This window comes from Chlorocebus sabaeus, chromosome 27 (genome assembly GCF_047675955.1).
Source record: "Chlorocebus sabaeus isolate Y175 chromosome 27, mChlSab1.0.hap1, whole genome shotgun sequence".
NCBI lineage: Eukaryota > Metazoa > Chordata > Mammalia > Primates > Cercopithecidae > Chlorocebus > Chlorocebus sabaeus.
In genome coordinates, this window is record NC_132930.1 from 10161386 (window position 1) to 10175581 (window position 14196).

At 44.4% G+C, this 14196-nt stretch overlaps 1 protein-coding gene across 9 annotated transcripts in view; it reads left to right on the plus strand.

Moving 5' to 3' along the window:
• The window catches only part of RBM47 (RNA binding motif protein 47), a 206600-nt gene that overhangs the window by 35810 nt on the left and 156594 nt on the right, over positions 1 to 14196 (plus strand). The window contains exon 1 of one of the 9 annotated variants that reach the window (XM_038008607.2): positions 7036 to 7153. The exons of the other annotated variants lie outside the window; for them this stretch is intronic. The gene's annotated coding sequence lies outside the window, so the exon portion shown is untranslated. Of the gene's footprint in view, positions 1 to 7035; positions 7154 to 14196 lie in introns of those variants that run through there. 9 annotated transcript variants of the gene reach the window in all.

The window sequence follows — 14196 nt, forward strand, 5'->3', positions numbered from 1 at the left end:
GGCACATTTATGTGCATTGTTTTATTTTAAATTTCCAGTTTATCAAATTATTTCAATAAGTATTCATTTAAATGAATACATATTTAATACCTATATAAATACATAAATATTTATTCATTTGTTTATTTGAGATGGAGTCTTTCTCTGTCACCCAGGATGGAGTGCAGTGGCATGATCTCGCCTCACTGCAACCTCCACCTCCTGGGTTCAAGCCGTTCTCCTGCCTCAGCCTCTAGAGTAGCTGGGACTACAGGTGCCTGCCACCATGCCCGGCTAATTTTTGTATTTTTAGTAGAGATGGGGTTTTGCGATGTTGGCCAGGCTCCAGGCAGGTCTCATGCTCCTGACCTCAAGTGATCCACTCACCTCGACCTCTCAAAATATTGGGATTACAGGTGTGAGCCACTGCCCTCAGCCTATAAATATTTATTTATTGAAGTATTTTGATAAACTAAAACTATATATATATATTTTTTGAGATGGAGTCTCGCTCTGTCACCCAAGCTGGAGTGCAGTGGTGTGATCTCGGCTCACAGCAACCTCCATCTCCTGGGTTCAAGTGACTTTCCTGCCTCAGTCTCCTGAGTAGCTGGGACTACAGGCGCGTGCTACCATGGCTGGCTAATGTTTTGTGTTTTTAGTAGAGATGGGGTTTCACCATGTTAGCCAGGATGGTGTTGATCTCCTGACCTCGTGAGCCGCCTGCCTCAGCCTCCCAAGGTGCTGGGATTACAGGCCACTGTGCCCGGCCGATAAACCAAAACTTTAAATACTTTGATATTTAAAAATTTGTTTTATTTCTGACCTACTGAAAGGTACAACAAACACCTCTGTATCTGGGACCGACGTGAGGAATAAACCACTGGAGAGAGAACTGAGGCCCCTCATGCCCCTCACCTTGATTCTCTTTCTCTCTTCTCAGGGGTGGCCACTCCCCTGAATGCGGTGATTATCCTTCCCAGGGGCGTCCTTTTCCTGTGCTACAGAGGGTGTGTGCGCATACACAAGGTGTGGGGCTTTGCATACTTAATGGTTAGGGAGAAAGAATAAAAGAAGAGTAATCTTTTGGGCCAATTGGGACATTAGATGAAAGTCAAATTTCATCATCCATAAATACAATTTTATTGGGGCACAGTGTAAAGACCTATTTATGACTGTTGCTCAACATGGCGGAGTTGAGTAGTAGCCACTCTAACTGTATGGCTCAGAAAGCCTAAAATTTTTCCTGTCTGACCCTTTACAAAATGGTTGCTACCCTCTTGTGTAGCATAGGCACACTCACTACACTGAGTAAGTGATCTGGCTAGAGAAACAGCAATATGTAGGTACGTGTGCCTGCACCAGGAAGTGAACAAAAGACCTTTTCCCCCCATAAACCTAAGAATTCTCCTGTCCTTTTCTCTTGTCTCAGGAGATCAGGAATGATCCACCTTTCTCCTCCCAACCTCTGTGCACGGAATGATGTTATCTTACTCCTCTGCTTTAAGCTTCTTTCCTCTTGCTCTCCCTTTTTCCACCCTCATGTCGACAAACCCAGCAAATTCCATTTGTCCTGTGACAGAAAGAACAGCTCCAAGGATAGTCACCTCCCTGCTCCTGAAAGTTCTTAGCTTAGCAGCATGCTTTGCCCATGCCTCTGATTAGGCACATTGCGTTCCCTTGTTCCCTTGCAACTTTCCTTGTCTTCTGTGGCTTAGAATGCTGGCTTATTGAACGCTGACTGCGTGCAGAGAGACTGTTTCCACACTGGCTGCAGATAGATAGGTGAAGGTCAGCAAAAAGCAATTGAGCAAATCTTCTCTCTCTTTTTTTTTTTTTTTTTGGCGGTGGGGACGAAGTCTCTGTTGCCCAACCTGGAGAGCAGTGATGCGATCTCGGTTCACTGCAAGCTCTGCCTCCTGGGTTCAAGCGATTCTCCTGCCTCAGCCTCCCAAGTAGCTGGGATTATAGGCGCATGCCACCCTGCCTGGCTAATTTTTGTATTATTAGTAGAGACTAAATATACAAAGGTTTAGAGTTTCGCCATGTTGGCCAGACTGGTCTTGAACTTCTGACCTCAAGTGATCCTCCTGCCTCAGCCTCCCAAAGTGCTAGGATTACAGGCATGATCCACAGCACCCGGCGTGATCTTTTCAACATAAATGATAAAGAATTGATGAGGCGATTTCTATTTCTTTTGCAAAAACAAATCATAACTCTTCCTTCTTTTCTTTCCTTTCCTTTTCTTTTTTTGAGATACTCTTGCTGTGTCGCCCAGGCTGGAATGCAATGGTGCAATCTCTGCTTACTGCAACCTTCGCCTCCCAGGTTCAAGCAGTTCTCCTGCCTCAGCCTCCCGAGTAGCTGGAATTACAGGCACCTGCCACCATGCCTGGCTAATTTTTATATTTTTGGTAGAGATGGGATTTCACTATGTTGGTCAGGCTGGTCTTGAACTCATGACCTCAAGTGATCTGCCTGCCTTAGCCTCCCAAAGTGCTGGAAATACAAGCATAAGCCACTGCGCCCAGCCCTTCCTCGTTCCTTTAATGATGGCTATTCCCGCTTCCCAAGCCAGAATTATGGAGATAATTGTCTCAACTGATTATTTCCTCTTCCAAGAAAAGCTGAAGAATGCATGGTGTTAAGCATGTGGAGTGCTTGATAGTGTAGTGGTAAGGTTCAAGAGCTTTGAAGCCAAGCTATCCATCTGTTAGCTATGAGACCTTGGAGCTCTCTTAACAAAGAGGAGAGGAATGGCTATTGCATGGCAATCTGTGGTGTCTGCCAAAAAAGATAGAATACAAAGATTAATCATACAATAATACTCAGTCTTCAACCTTGAGGTGCTCTTAAAGGAGCCGGTGAAATAAAATAATAAAACACAGAAAATGATAAGTACTACTAGGTAAAAAATCAAGATAGAGAGTGATATTATTTACAAAAGAGATACAGAAAGAGATTGGAGTGGAAAGGAGGGAGACAATCGGGAGGGCTTTTTGAAGGAGTTGTCAGAGAGAAACAAGGATTTGGGTCCATGGAGTTCAGAGCAAGAATATTCGGTGCTATGAGGATAGCACGAGCAAAGGCATTGAGACTGGTATATCAGGTTGCATATAGGGAACAGAGACAAGAGAATGGCTCAGTTTGACCACGAGTGAAGTGAAAGAGAGGGAGAGAAGAGAATATAGGGTTGAGGTCTGGTTAGGTGAGGCCTTGAATGTCATGCAGAGGAGGAGTTTGGTAGCTGTGACAGTTTATATGCTCCTACCAGTAAAACGTATAGCCATATAATGAGAGCTTTCGAGACCAAGCTGTGTCGTCAATTCTGGAAGACTGTCGTACCAGAAGGCCTTGACTTTTCCTATCTTGGTCCAATGTCACTCCTTGCAGATTTGCTATCTCAGTACAAAAGATGTGAAAGACACTGGAACATGCTGTTTTACAAAACATCTCAGAAAGAGCCAGTCTGAGAAGCAGCGTGCAATGACCTCATGTGTGTACCCTCAAATCAAGAGAAATATTCCTGACCATAGCAGAATATGCTCTCTATTGTCTTTCTTATTCCTGTACAGTTCTGGTGGAGGAAACAGAACAGTGTGGAGATTTTTCATATTTGAAGTAGGTGGAAGTGGGGGTAGGGGTGGAGAAGAGAAAAATGATTTTCTTTTCTTTATTTTTTGTTTGTTTTTTTGAGACGGAGTCTTTCTCTGTTGCCCAGGCTGGAGTGCAATGGCGCAATCTCAGCTCACTGCAAGCTCCGCCTCCTGGGTTCAAGCAATTCTCCTGCCTCTCAGCCTCCTGAGTAGGTGAGATTACAGGCACCTACCACCATGTCTGGCTAATTCTTGTATTTTTAATAGAGACAGGGTTTCACCATGTTGCTCAAGCTGGTCTTTAACTTCTGACCTCAGGTGATCCACCTGCCTCGGCCTCCCAAGAAAAATGATTTTCTAAGCGATTCCCTTGGTAGGGATGTACAGGTGTATCAGTGTTTCAGGTATTTCTAAAGCAGTCTTCCAGGGGCCTCCCTGCTGAAGGTATTATTCAGTGCTTTCATTGTTAAAGTTGGTTCCTTGAATATAAAATTATTTAATGTTTTTATAAAAATGTATGTCCCAAATTGTTTGCATTGATTCTAAATTGGATGAGGACGCTAGTAAACCTAACTAAGGTTCAGATGTCATTTCAGTTTTACAAGAAGAAATAGGGGGTTGAGTGCCGTGGCTCACGCCTGTAATCCTATCACTGGGAGACCAAGGTGGGTGGATTGCCTGAGCTCAGGAGTTTGAGACCGGCCTGAGCAACATAAGGCCCTGTCTCTACAAAAAATACAAAAATTGGCCGGGTGCAGTGGCTCATGCCTGTAATCCCAGCACTTTGGGAGGCCGAGGCGGGCAGATCACCTGAAGTTGGGAGTTCGAGACCAGCTGACCAAAATGGAGAAACCCTGTCTCTACTAAAAATACAAAATTCATTGTGCGTGGTGGTGCATGCCTGTAATCCTAGCACTTGGGAGGCTGAGGCAGGAGAATCACTTGAACCCAGGAGGAAGAGGTTGCGGTGAGCTGACATCATGCCATTGCACTCCAGCCTGGGCAACAAGAGCAAAACTCCGTCTAAAAAAAAAAAAAAAAAAAAAGATTAAGCCAGATGGATGCCTGTGGTCCCAGCTACTAAGGGGGCTGAGGTGGGAGGACTGCTTGAGTCCAGGAGTTTGAGGCTGCAGTGAGCTATGATTGCACCACTGCACTCTAGCCTGGGTGACCCAGTAAGACCTGTCTCAAAAAAAAGAAAAGAAAAGAAAAGAAAAACTAAGTGTGATACCAGGTGGTGTAAATAAGAGGAAAATAGGTTAATGATTGCAAACGGATGATTCCCCTGTACTCTACTTCGATGCTAGCTTTGCAGTACAGGTCAAAGATTATGCATTTGAAATCTGAATGGGAAACGGTAGACTTCTGGAAATAGAGAGACTCCTATTATAAATGAGCACAGCATTATTTTATTTATGAAGAAGGATTTTTTCGTGAGATGTAAAGCATTATTTTGGGAAGTGATGCTCTCTCATATTACCTTGGTGAAGCTCTCCTAGGCATCCAAAGTATATATTAACTTTGAGAGGTTCCATTTTCACAGAAATTTACCTCCCACCAAATTCTTGCTAGTTCCTGAGCATTACATGCTCTTTCTGCCGTATGTCTTCACTTGTACATGTCCTGTGTCCTCTCTAAAAGGCTAGAGAACTCCACTCCAGTGTTGACGCTCTGGGGAGCCCTTGTCTCAGGTAGAACCTATTACTCATTAGGGTAACTGTGAAATTCTCCCCACATACCTGCTTTTCTTTTTTTCTTTTTCCTTTTGGGATGAAGTCTTGCTCTGTCGCCCAGACTGGAGTGCAATGGTGCGATCTCAGCTCACTGCAACCTTCACCTCCAAGCAATTCTCCTGCCTCAGCCTCCGGAGTAGCTGGAATTACAGGGGTGTGCCACTGCGCCTGGCTAATTTTGTATTTTTAGTAGAGATGGGGTTTCACCATGTTGGCCAGGCTGGTCTTGAACTCCTGACCTCAAGTAACCCTCCCACTTTGATCTCTCAAAGTGCTGGGATTACAGGTGTGAGCCACCACACCTGGTCACATATCTGATTTTCTTATCCCAGATGTTGTTGCCTTTTTTTTAGACCAAAATTTACATTTTAGTCTAAAATTTATATTTAATGTAAAGTTAACTATTTTAAAGTATACAATTCTGTGGCATTTAGTAGTTTCACAATATGGTATAACCATCACCTCTACCTACTTCCAACACATTTTCATCACCCCCCAAGGAAACCCTTGTCCCCATTTAAGAAGCTGCTCCTCATCCGACCTTCCCCCAGCCCCTGGCAACCACTGATTTGCTTTCAGTCTCTATGGATTCACCTATTCTAGATTTTTCATATAAATAGAACCATGCAGCAGGGTGCGGTGGCTCACACTTGTAATCCTAGCACTTTGGGAGGCTGAGGCAGGTGGATCACCTGAGTTCAGGAGTTCGAGACCAGCCTGGCCAACATGGGGAAACCCCGACTCTACTAAAAATACAAAACTTAGCCAGGCTTGGTGGCGGGTGACTGTGGTCCCAGCTACTCAGGAGGCTGAGGCAGGAGAATCACTTGAACCTGGGAGGCGGTTGCAGCGAGCCAAGATGGCACCACTGCACTCCAGCCTGGGTGACAGAGCGAGACTCCGTCTCAAAAGAAAAGGCATCATGCAATATATGGACTGTTGTGTCTGGTTTCTTTCACTCAACATGATACACTCACAGTCCATCCATGTTATGGCATGTCCAGCACTTCATTTCTTTAAGACTGAAATATTCCTTTGTAACGGACAATATCACATTTTGTATATATTCATTCACCTGTTGATGGATATTGGGTTGTTCCACTCTTTGGGCTGTTGCTTTTTAAGATAACCACAACAAAACTAAAAGCTGATCTCTTATTCACAGTGTCATTCACCAGGTGAGGCAATGTGTCTAAGGCTTGGAGACCAGGGTCCAAGATGAGAGGTTGCAAACAGAGAGTTTACTGGTATTAGGAGGCCCCCAAGATGTTTGTTTGCTCTTCTGTGCACTGTTGTCTTGCCCAGTCTTTTTTTTTTTTTTTAAAGAGACAGAGTCTGTTCCCCAGGCTGGAGTACAGTGACATGATCATGGCCCACCGTAACCTCAAATTTCTGGGCTAAAGCAATCCTCCTGCGTCAGCCTCTGGACTCGCTGGGATTATAGGTGTGAGCCACCATGCCTAGCTCCGATCTTTAAAAAGTGAGTCAGTTGAGAGCGTTTAAAATTTAAGTTGTTACACAGGCACACAGGCGTGCACAAGTCTAGATTTCCATCTTGTTACCAAAAAACACTTTCTCAGTACCTGGCCTATTCCCCGATCCGGCAACTCAGCTAGAATGGAGTGTGGGCTTCTGTCCCTAATGTTTGGGGAAAGCCTTCTCAATTCATCATAGCCCCCAAACCTTGATAAGCCTGAAGGTCAGGAAACATTTGAGCTGCTGTTTTGTTTTTTCTAATAGGTGTTGAGAGGAGAGTGAAAGATTCTTGCGCTCAGGACTCTATCAAAAGTAGAAAAAAAGAAATGAAAGCTGCCGCCTCTCTCACTGCCTTTGTTGCCCCTCCAGGTACTTATGGTTAGTGTTCTTGATCAGTGTCTTATGTGCTCTTCATGTTCCTAAATACCAGAATTAAAAATAAAAACAGCTTTATTAAGATATTATTCGTACGTTGTACAATTCACCCATTTAAATTGTACAGTTCAGACCAGGCGCAGTGGCTCACACCTGTAATCCCAGCACTTTGGGAGGCCGAGGCGGGTGGATCACTTGAGGTCAGGAGTTCGAGACCAGCCTGTCCAACATGGTGAAACCCCATCTGTACTGAAAATACAAAAAAAGTATCCAGGCATGGTGGTGCATGCTTGTAATCCCAGCTACTTAGGAGGCTGAGGCAGGAGAATCGCTTGAACCCAGGAGGTAGAGGTTGCAGTGAGCTGAGATTGTGCCAGTGCACTCCAGACTGGAAAGCAGACTCTGGGAGACAGCGTGAGACTCCATCTCAAAAAAATAAAAATAAATAAATACAAACTACATGTACAGTTCAATGGATGCTAGTATATTCACAGGCATGTGCAACCCACACACAGTTTGGGAACATTTCAACAGTCATTTTACACAGTAAGTTTAGAACATCTTAATCACTTCAAAAAGAAACCTTTGGGCCAGGTGCAATGGCTCACACCTATAATCCTAGGACTTTGGGAGGCTGAGGCAGGTGGATCCCATGAGGTCAGGATTTCGAGACCAGCCTGGCCAGCATGGTGAAACCCCATCTCTACTAAAAATTAAAAAATTAGCTGGGCATGGTGGTGCACGCCTGTAATCCCAGCTACTTGGGAGCCTGAGGTGGGAGAATTGCTTGAACCCGGGAGGTGGAGGTTGCAGTGAGTGAGATCATGCCGCTGCACTCCAGCCTGGGTGACAGAGGGAGACCCTGTCTCAAAAAAAAAAAAAAAAAAAGAGAAACCTTTAGCTATTATTCCTCTATCCTCTTTCCCCTAAAACTTAAGCTATTTCTAATCAAATCCCAGAGTTTCTGATGGCACACAAGAAGGGACTGAAAGAGAATGTAACAGCAAACACGTCAGCCATGATTCCAGTGCCCCTGTTGCTGAACTATGCCAGTGTCTCTCCTTGTTGCTCCCGCTTATTACCTGATGATGCAGTCTCCTCCCTTGGGGCAGTAAATTCAGGATCTCTCTTTGGAGTCTCCATTCTAAGAAAGTAATTTATACTTGTAATGGCTCATTACTACACCCCAAGACTAACCAGGCAGCTATCTCCAACGGGCACCTGAGAAGATGGAGATGGATGTAGCTAAAATAAATGTGTCTACTGAATCGAAGTCTAGCTACCATCATACCTTCTAGGCTCTCATCCCAGTCAGTGACCTACTGTGTGAATTTCAGAAATCAAATCTTTTATGCTCTCCATAATTTGGTGTTTTTGAGAGAGTGACATAGCTTGCTCCCCCACCCTAACACTTCTTCCTATGATGGTCTTCCTTTGAGGAAAGGTTCAGTTTGAATTAGACATGTGTAAGGACCTTCCAGGTCCTTGCCATTCTTTTCTTTGAGTGTTCAATTGTGGGACTTTGAATCCTGAAAGGGAAGCTGGCCCAGGAGTGATTACCTTGGTTGAGGAGCATTGCATTTTACATGGTAGAGCCCTGGGGAAGCTGAATGTTCCCCCCAAAGCCTGCTGGACTCACCCCGTAGGCAGCTCTGACTTTCTTGTTGGTCTAAGGTTACTATATTTAGCAAATGAAAATTGTTGGTTGCTTATCTGATATTCATATTTTACTGCATATCCTTTATTTTATGTGGCAACCATCCTTGGCTATACCCCAGTACACGGTGTGGCTTTGTGTTTGCTGTGTGCCACTGGTCCTCTGAATTGCAGGGCCCCATGAACTGGCCAGGCAAAAGAGAGATTCTATCGTGTTGCTGACAAACAGAAGAAACATAGGCTGCAATATTACTCATGGTGTTGTCTGGCCGAGGGCAGCCTGAGGCCCCATTTCAGGGCTGGCTTAGTCACCCTTGCCTTGAGCAACTCACTATAATTCCTTGGAACTGCAATTTTGTCCTTTTTTCTCCTCTGAAATGAAAACAGTGAAAATACCAGTAACTAGCATGTCAGCATTACTATTTACTTGTCACATTTTATTAGCAATCCTATTTACCGTGGCATCACCTCTCCATCTCAGGTAATTCTTACCTTTGAGGGGTGTTATGAAGCCCATTATATAGACAGGGAAACCAAGGCTCAGGAGGGTTAAGGAAAGTGCTGGAAGGTCTTTCCGTTGTAAGTAAAGGTTCTGAGAATTCCCCACCCCATTCCTCCGATGTATTATTTGGTGAAATCAAGTTAAACTCCAAAACATACCCTGAGGGGAAAAGGGTTCTTAGAAGCAGAGGGAAGGGGCAGTTCCACTTATTATGTCTTCATATTTACAGTTTCTTCTTTTTCTCTTTCTGTGTGTTCCCTACCCCTGTCCCTGGCATCGAATGCTTGGCTGCCAGTGCTTCATAAGTGTTTATTGAATGGATAGATGTTTGGAGACTAAGGGAAAGTGAGGGTGGTCAGGGCCTTCTGGTCTCTTCTTAGTGTTAACCCCCATCCTTGCCCACAGTTCCTCCCTGAGCACTACATGTGGCCCCTTAATATGCTCTCCTGACTCAGCAGTGAGGATTTCCCCAGATGTACCCCATTATATTCCCAAATCCTAGCCTCTGAGTCTGTTCAAACTGTTCTTCCCGTTTTCCCCCTGCTTGTCTCTAGATGCCTAAATCTTCCTCCTCCTCAGTCCCAGTTCAGAGTCCTGCCTCTTCACAAAGCCCTTTCCACGCACCCCAGGTGGACCCCTCCTCACGGCTCTTCCAGTGCTTTGCCTGTGTCACACATTTAAGTAGGGTGGTAGCTGATGCCGGAGCAGGAAGTTCCCTTTGGTAATGTGGATATTACTAAACCCCTCATTTTATAAATGAGAAAACACTAAGGCCCAAGGAAATCACGTGATGTGTCCAAGGTCACGCTGTTGTCTCAAATGCTTGGCAGCTGCCTGCACACAGCTGTTCTGAATCCCCTCCCGCCACTTCATCGTGCCACTGTCTTGGATTGACCCACTGTGGCTGTGTGCACTGTCTTCTATAAGGAAACCCCAGAAAACACCCTTCATGAAAAGTTCGCAATGGAGAGAGGTCACCGGTGGGGTCTTTGCCTTCTTCACTGTGACTCTTGTTTCCGAGGGCCACCTTCTCGTTGGCCGGCGCTCGTCAATTACCACTGCCCCTGCCTGCCTGTTCTCAGGAGTCCCACTCCCACTTGAAAAGCAGACAGAGCACCAAGCTGGATCTAGGATGCTTGAGGTTGTGGAATACACCCAGAACGAAATATGCAATGGCTGCTCTGGTTAACAGGGTCAGGCGTTTTCATCTGTGCCTCTACTCTCTCCCTCCCATTTCCCTGCAACAGCCCTTGCCATTAACCCCTTCTTACCCAGGAGCACCCTCCAACATGCCTGCTTTCAAAAAGTCTGACTCTACACCCAGGAGAAAACCCCTAACTCTGTTTCTGTTTCCTGGTGGTCAAAGGCATACCTTCCAGACTCTCTCTTTCTCTGGTTTGAGGAACCTCTTCTTTTCAAGGTGTCTGACAGTAAGAATTATCACAATCTTTCAGAAAGACACCTACACCACCTCCATGACTTAACAGAGTTCTCTACCTCAGACCTCAGCGGGATGAAGCGATCAGGATCCAGTGCAGTTATGCTCACATTCAGCACAGTGCAGAGGAGAGTAAAGTGGGGTGTGGTGAGGGTGGGGGGATTTATGCTATCTCCCTAACACGTTAATTCTGTAGGAAGTGTATCCCCTCTTCTGGATTTCTGCCCTGTGATGTTTTGCATAGTGCTGGGCATTTAGTAACATTCGGGCTGAGTAGCTTTGAAACCATCAAATGTACTTCAGAGAAGGAGCTTGGTGTGGGGGGAAGAGGCCAGAGATAAAGAGTACCGCTTCCAGACCTCCACAGAATGCCCACTCTGCTCTGTTCCCTAGAATGTGTTAATTCATCCATTCATTCAACACATATGTCTAGAGTGCTTGCTATTTGCCAGATATGATATTTGTTGCTGGGCATCAGCAGTGAATGACAGATGCTGCTTGATGGATGACCCATCACGGTCACATTACTGATAGCAGGGGTATGGTTAATAAACTGCTTGGTCATGTGCTGAAACACCTCTGTCATGTGGGACTGCTTGGATCTGCTTTGGTTTTGTTGTGAAGTATGGGTGCTAAGACAGGCTTTGCCCTGAAAACTCCCCACCCACCCCACCCATTGTGGTTACTCTGGCTAATCAAGGTTGCTAGTATGAGGCAAGGTAATAATAGGCAGTTATAATGTATGTGCTTTTTCTTTACACAAGACCTTTAAAAGTCAGTTTATTAGAGCCCATTGAAACAATTAGGAATATTTATGGGGCGAGTTCGTTGCTTTCTTACCTCTACAATAAAAGTCATAGTTCATGATTGCAAGCTTGTTCTGGGGCTCTGAAATGGTAGATCCATATGAATTAGGCTCAAAGGAACTTGATCTCATTTTCCTCTTTTCTTTTTTATTTGGCTCACAAATTCCATTCCATACCCATTTTTTCCCCTATGCACAGCAAAGTTTTAAAATAAACAGCAGCAACTCTGTTTTCCTAGTTTAACTAACATGGAAACACTTAATCCTCTTAGTTTTCTTGATTTTGCAAACAAGGATTTGTGAGGATAAAACTTTAAGTAGTCCAGTCACATGGACTAGGTATTCATTTAATGACCCCAAGTAAAACCTGTTAGAAAAGCAAAGTAGTGAATTACTAATGTCCCGTAGTCATTTTCTCTGCCTTAGTTTTCAGCCACAGGTTGTGCAACTTTAGTGGAACCTGTAGATGTGGTCACTGCACCTCCGTTAGTTGGAACAGTCTCTTTGTATCACTAGCTAAGACTCCATCAGCTTTCTGATCTTTCCATTTTGAGCATTAGAAAACAAACACACACATACATGATCTATAGCTGTGCCATCCGATATAAGAGCCTCCAGTCACCTGTGGCTCCTGAAATGTGGCTAGCGCAACTGAACTGAATCTTTTATTTTAATTAATTTAAATTTAAAAACCGAAGCCATGTAAATTATGTTTTTGTTAAACACAGCTTTATTGGGAAGCTTGTAAGTACATTCGAGGCAACGTGTAGGTGTGCGTGTGTGAGATCTACTTTTTTGACTAAATTTTATGCAATACACACGAAGTATTTCTGTTGAAAATCTAGCATCCAAAATGAGATGTGCTGTAAATGTAAAAAGGAATATAAAATATCTCAGTTTAATAGTTTTTTATACTGATTACATGCGGAAATGACAATGTTTTGGATATGGTGGGTTAAATGAAATATATTATTAAAATTGTCACCTTTTTTTTATGCTTTTAAAATGTGGCTTCCAGAAAATTAATCAAATACATGTCTCCCATTGCATTTCTGATGGACAACACTGGTCTGATGGGTTGGAATGGAAGTTTCCATGTCATGGCTTACAGGGTTTTTACCAGCCTACTTCAGGGGAGTATTATGATGTGTGACGTGTTCAGTTTAAAACATGAACAGCCAGCCCAGCATGGTGGCTCACACCTGTAATCCTAGCACTTTGGGAGGCCAGAGAGAACTGCTTGAGCCCAGTAGATCAAAACCAGCCTGGGCAACATGGTGAAACTCCATCTCTATAAGAAACACAAAAATTAGCTGGGCATGTTGGTGTGTGCCTGTAGTCTCAGCTGCTCTGAGGCTGAGGTAGGAGGATCGTTTGAGCCCGGAGGCTGCAGTAAGCCAAGATTGCATCACTGCACTCCAGCCAGGGTTACAGAGCAAGACCCTGTCTCAAAAAAATGCAGGGTTTGATGATAGATTTGCATTTTAAACAAATTCTGTGTTATAATAAATCACAAAATATATTTAATCATGCTGCTTTTAAAAATCAATTAATTAATATATTTTAGAGGCAGGGTCACTGCATTGCCCAGGCTGGTCTTGAACTCCTGAGGCCAGGAGTTGCCTCGGTCTCCCAAATAGCTGGGACTACAGACTTGCACCACCTTGTCCAGCTTCTGTTTCCCTTTTTTTTTTTTTCTTTTTTGAGATGGAGTCTTGCTCTGTCACCCAGGCTGGAGTGCAGTGGCACAATCTTGGCTCATTGCAACCTCCACCTCCTGGGTTCAAGCGATTCTCCTGCCTCAGCCTCCCGAGTAGCTGTGAGTACAGGGGCGTGCCACCACTCCCGGTTAATTTTTTATATTTTTAGTAGAGACGGGGTTTCACTGTGTTAGGCCAGGATGGTCTCGATCTCCTGACCTCGTGATCCACCTGCCTTAGCCTCCCAAAGTGCTGGGATTACAGGCGTGAGCCACTGCGCCTGGCCCTGTTTCTTTTTAAAGCTCGTCAAACTCAGAGGGTCTTTAATACTTTTTTTTATAGTAAACCACATCACATATTTAATTCTCCTTATCAGCGGAAAGGCTCACAAACTAAACTTTGAATTGTAAACAATTCCACTGATTGGCTGGGCGCGGTGGCTCACGCCTGTAATTCCAGCACTTTGGAAGGCCGAGGTGGGCGGATCACGAGGTCAGGAGATCGAGACCATCCTAACACAGTGAAACCCTACCTCTACTAAAAATACAAAAAATTAGCCGGGCATGGTGGTGGACGCCTGTAGTCTCAGCTACTGGGGAGGCTGAGGCAGGAGAATGACATGAACCCAGGAGGCGGAGCTTGCAGTGAGCCCAGATCGCACCACTGCACTCCACCCTGGGTGACAGGGTGAGACTCCATCTCAAAAAAAAAAAAAAAAAAAAAAAATTTCCGCTGATTAAAAGGATCATTCACAGTATGATTTAATGAATGAAACTATAAATAGCTTTATGTAGCAATTAAATAATATTTTATGCTATAAGCACCATGGCAATTGTGGTTAAAAGCTCAGGTTTTAGAGTTCGACACACCTGGGCTTGATTCCATATCTGCCATTTCCTAGTGGTTTGTTCTTGGACCAATATTTTAAATTTGCTG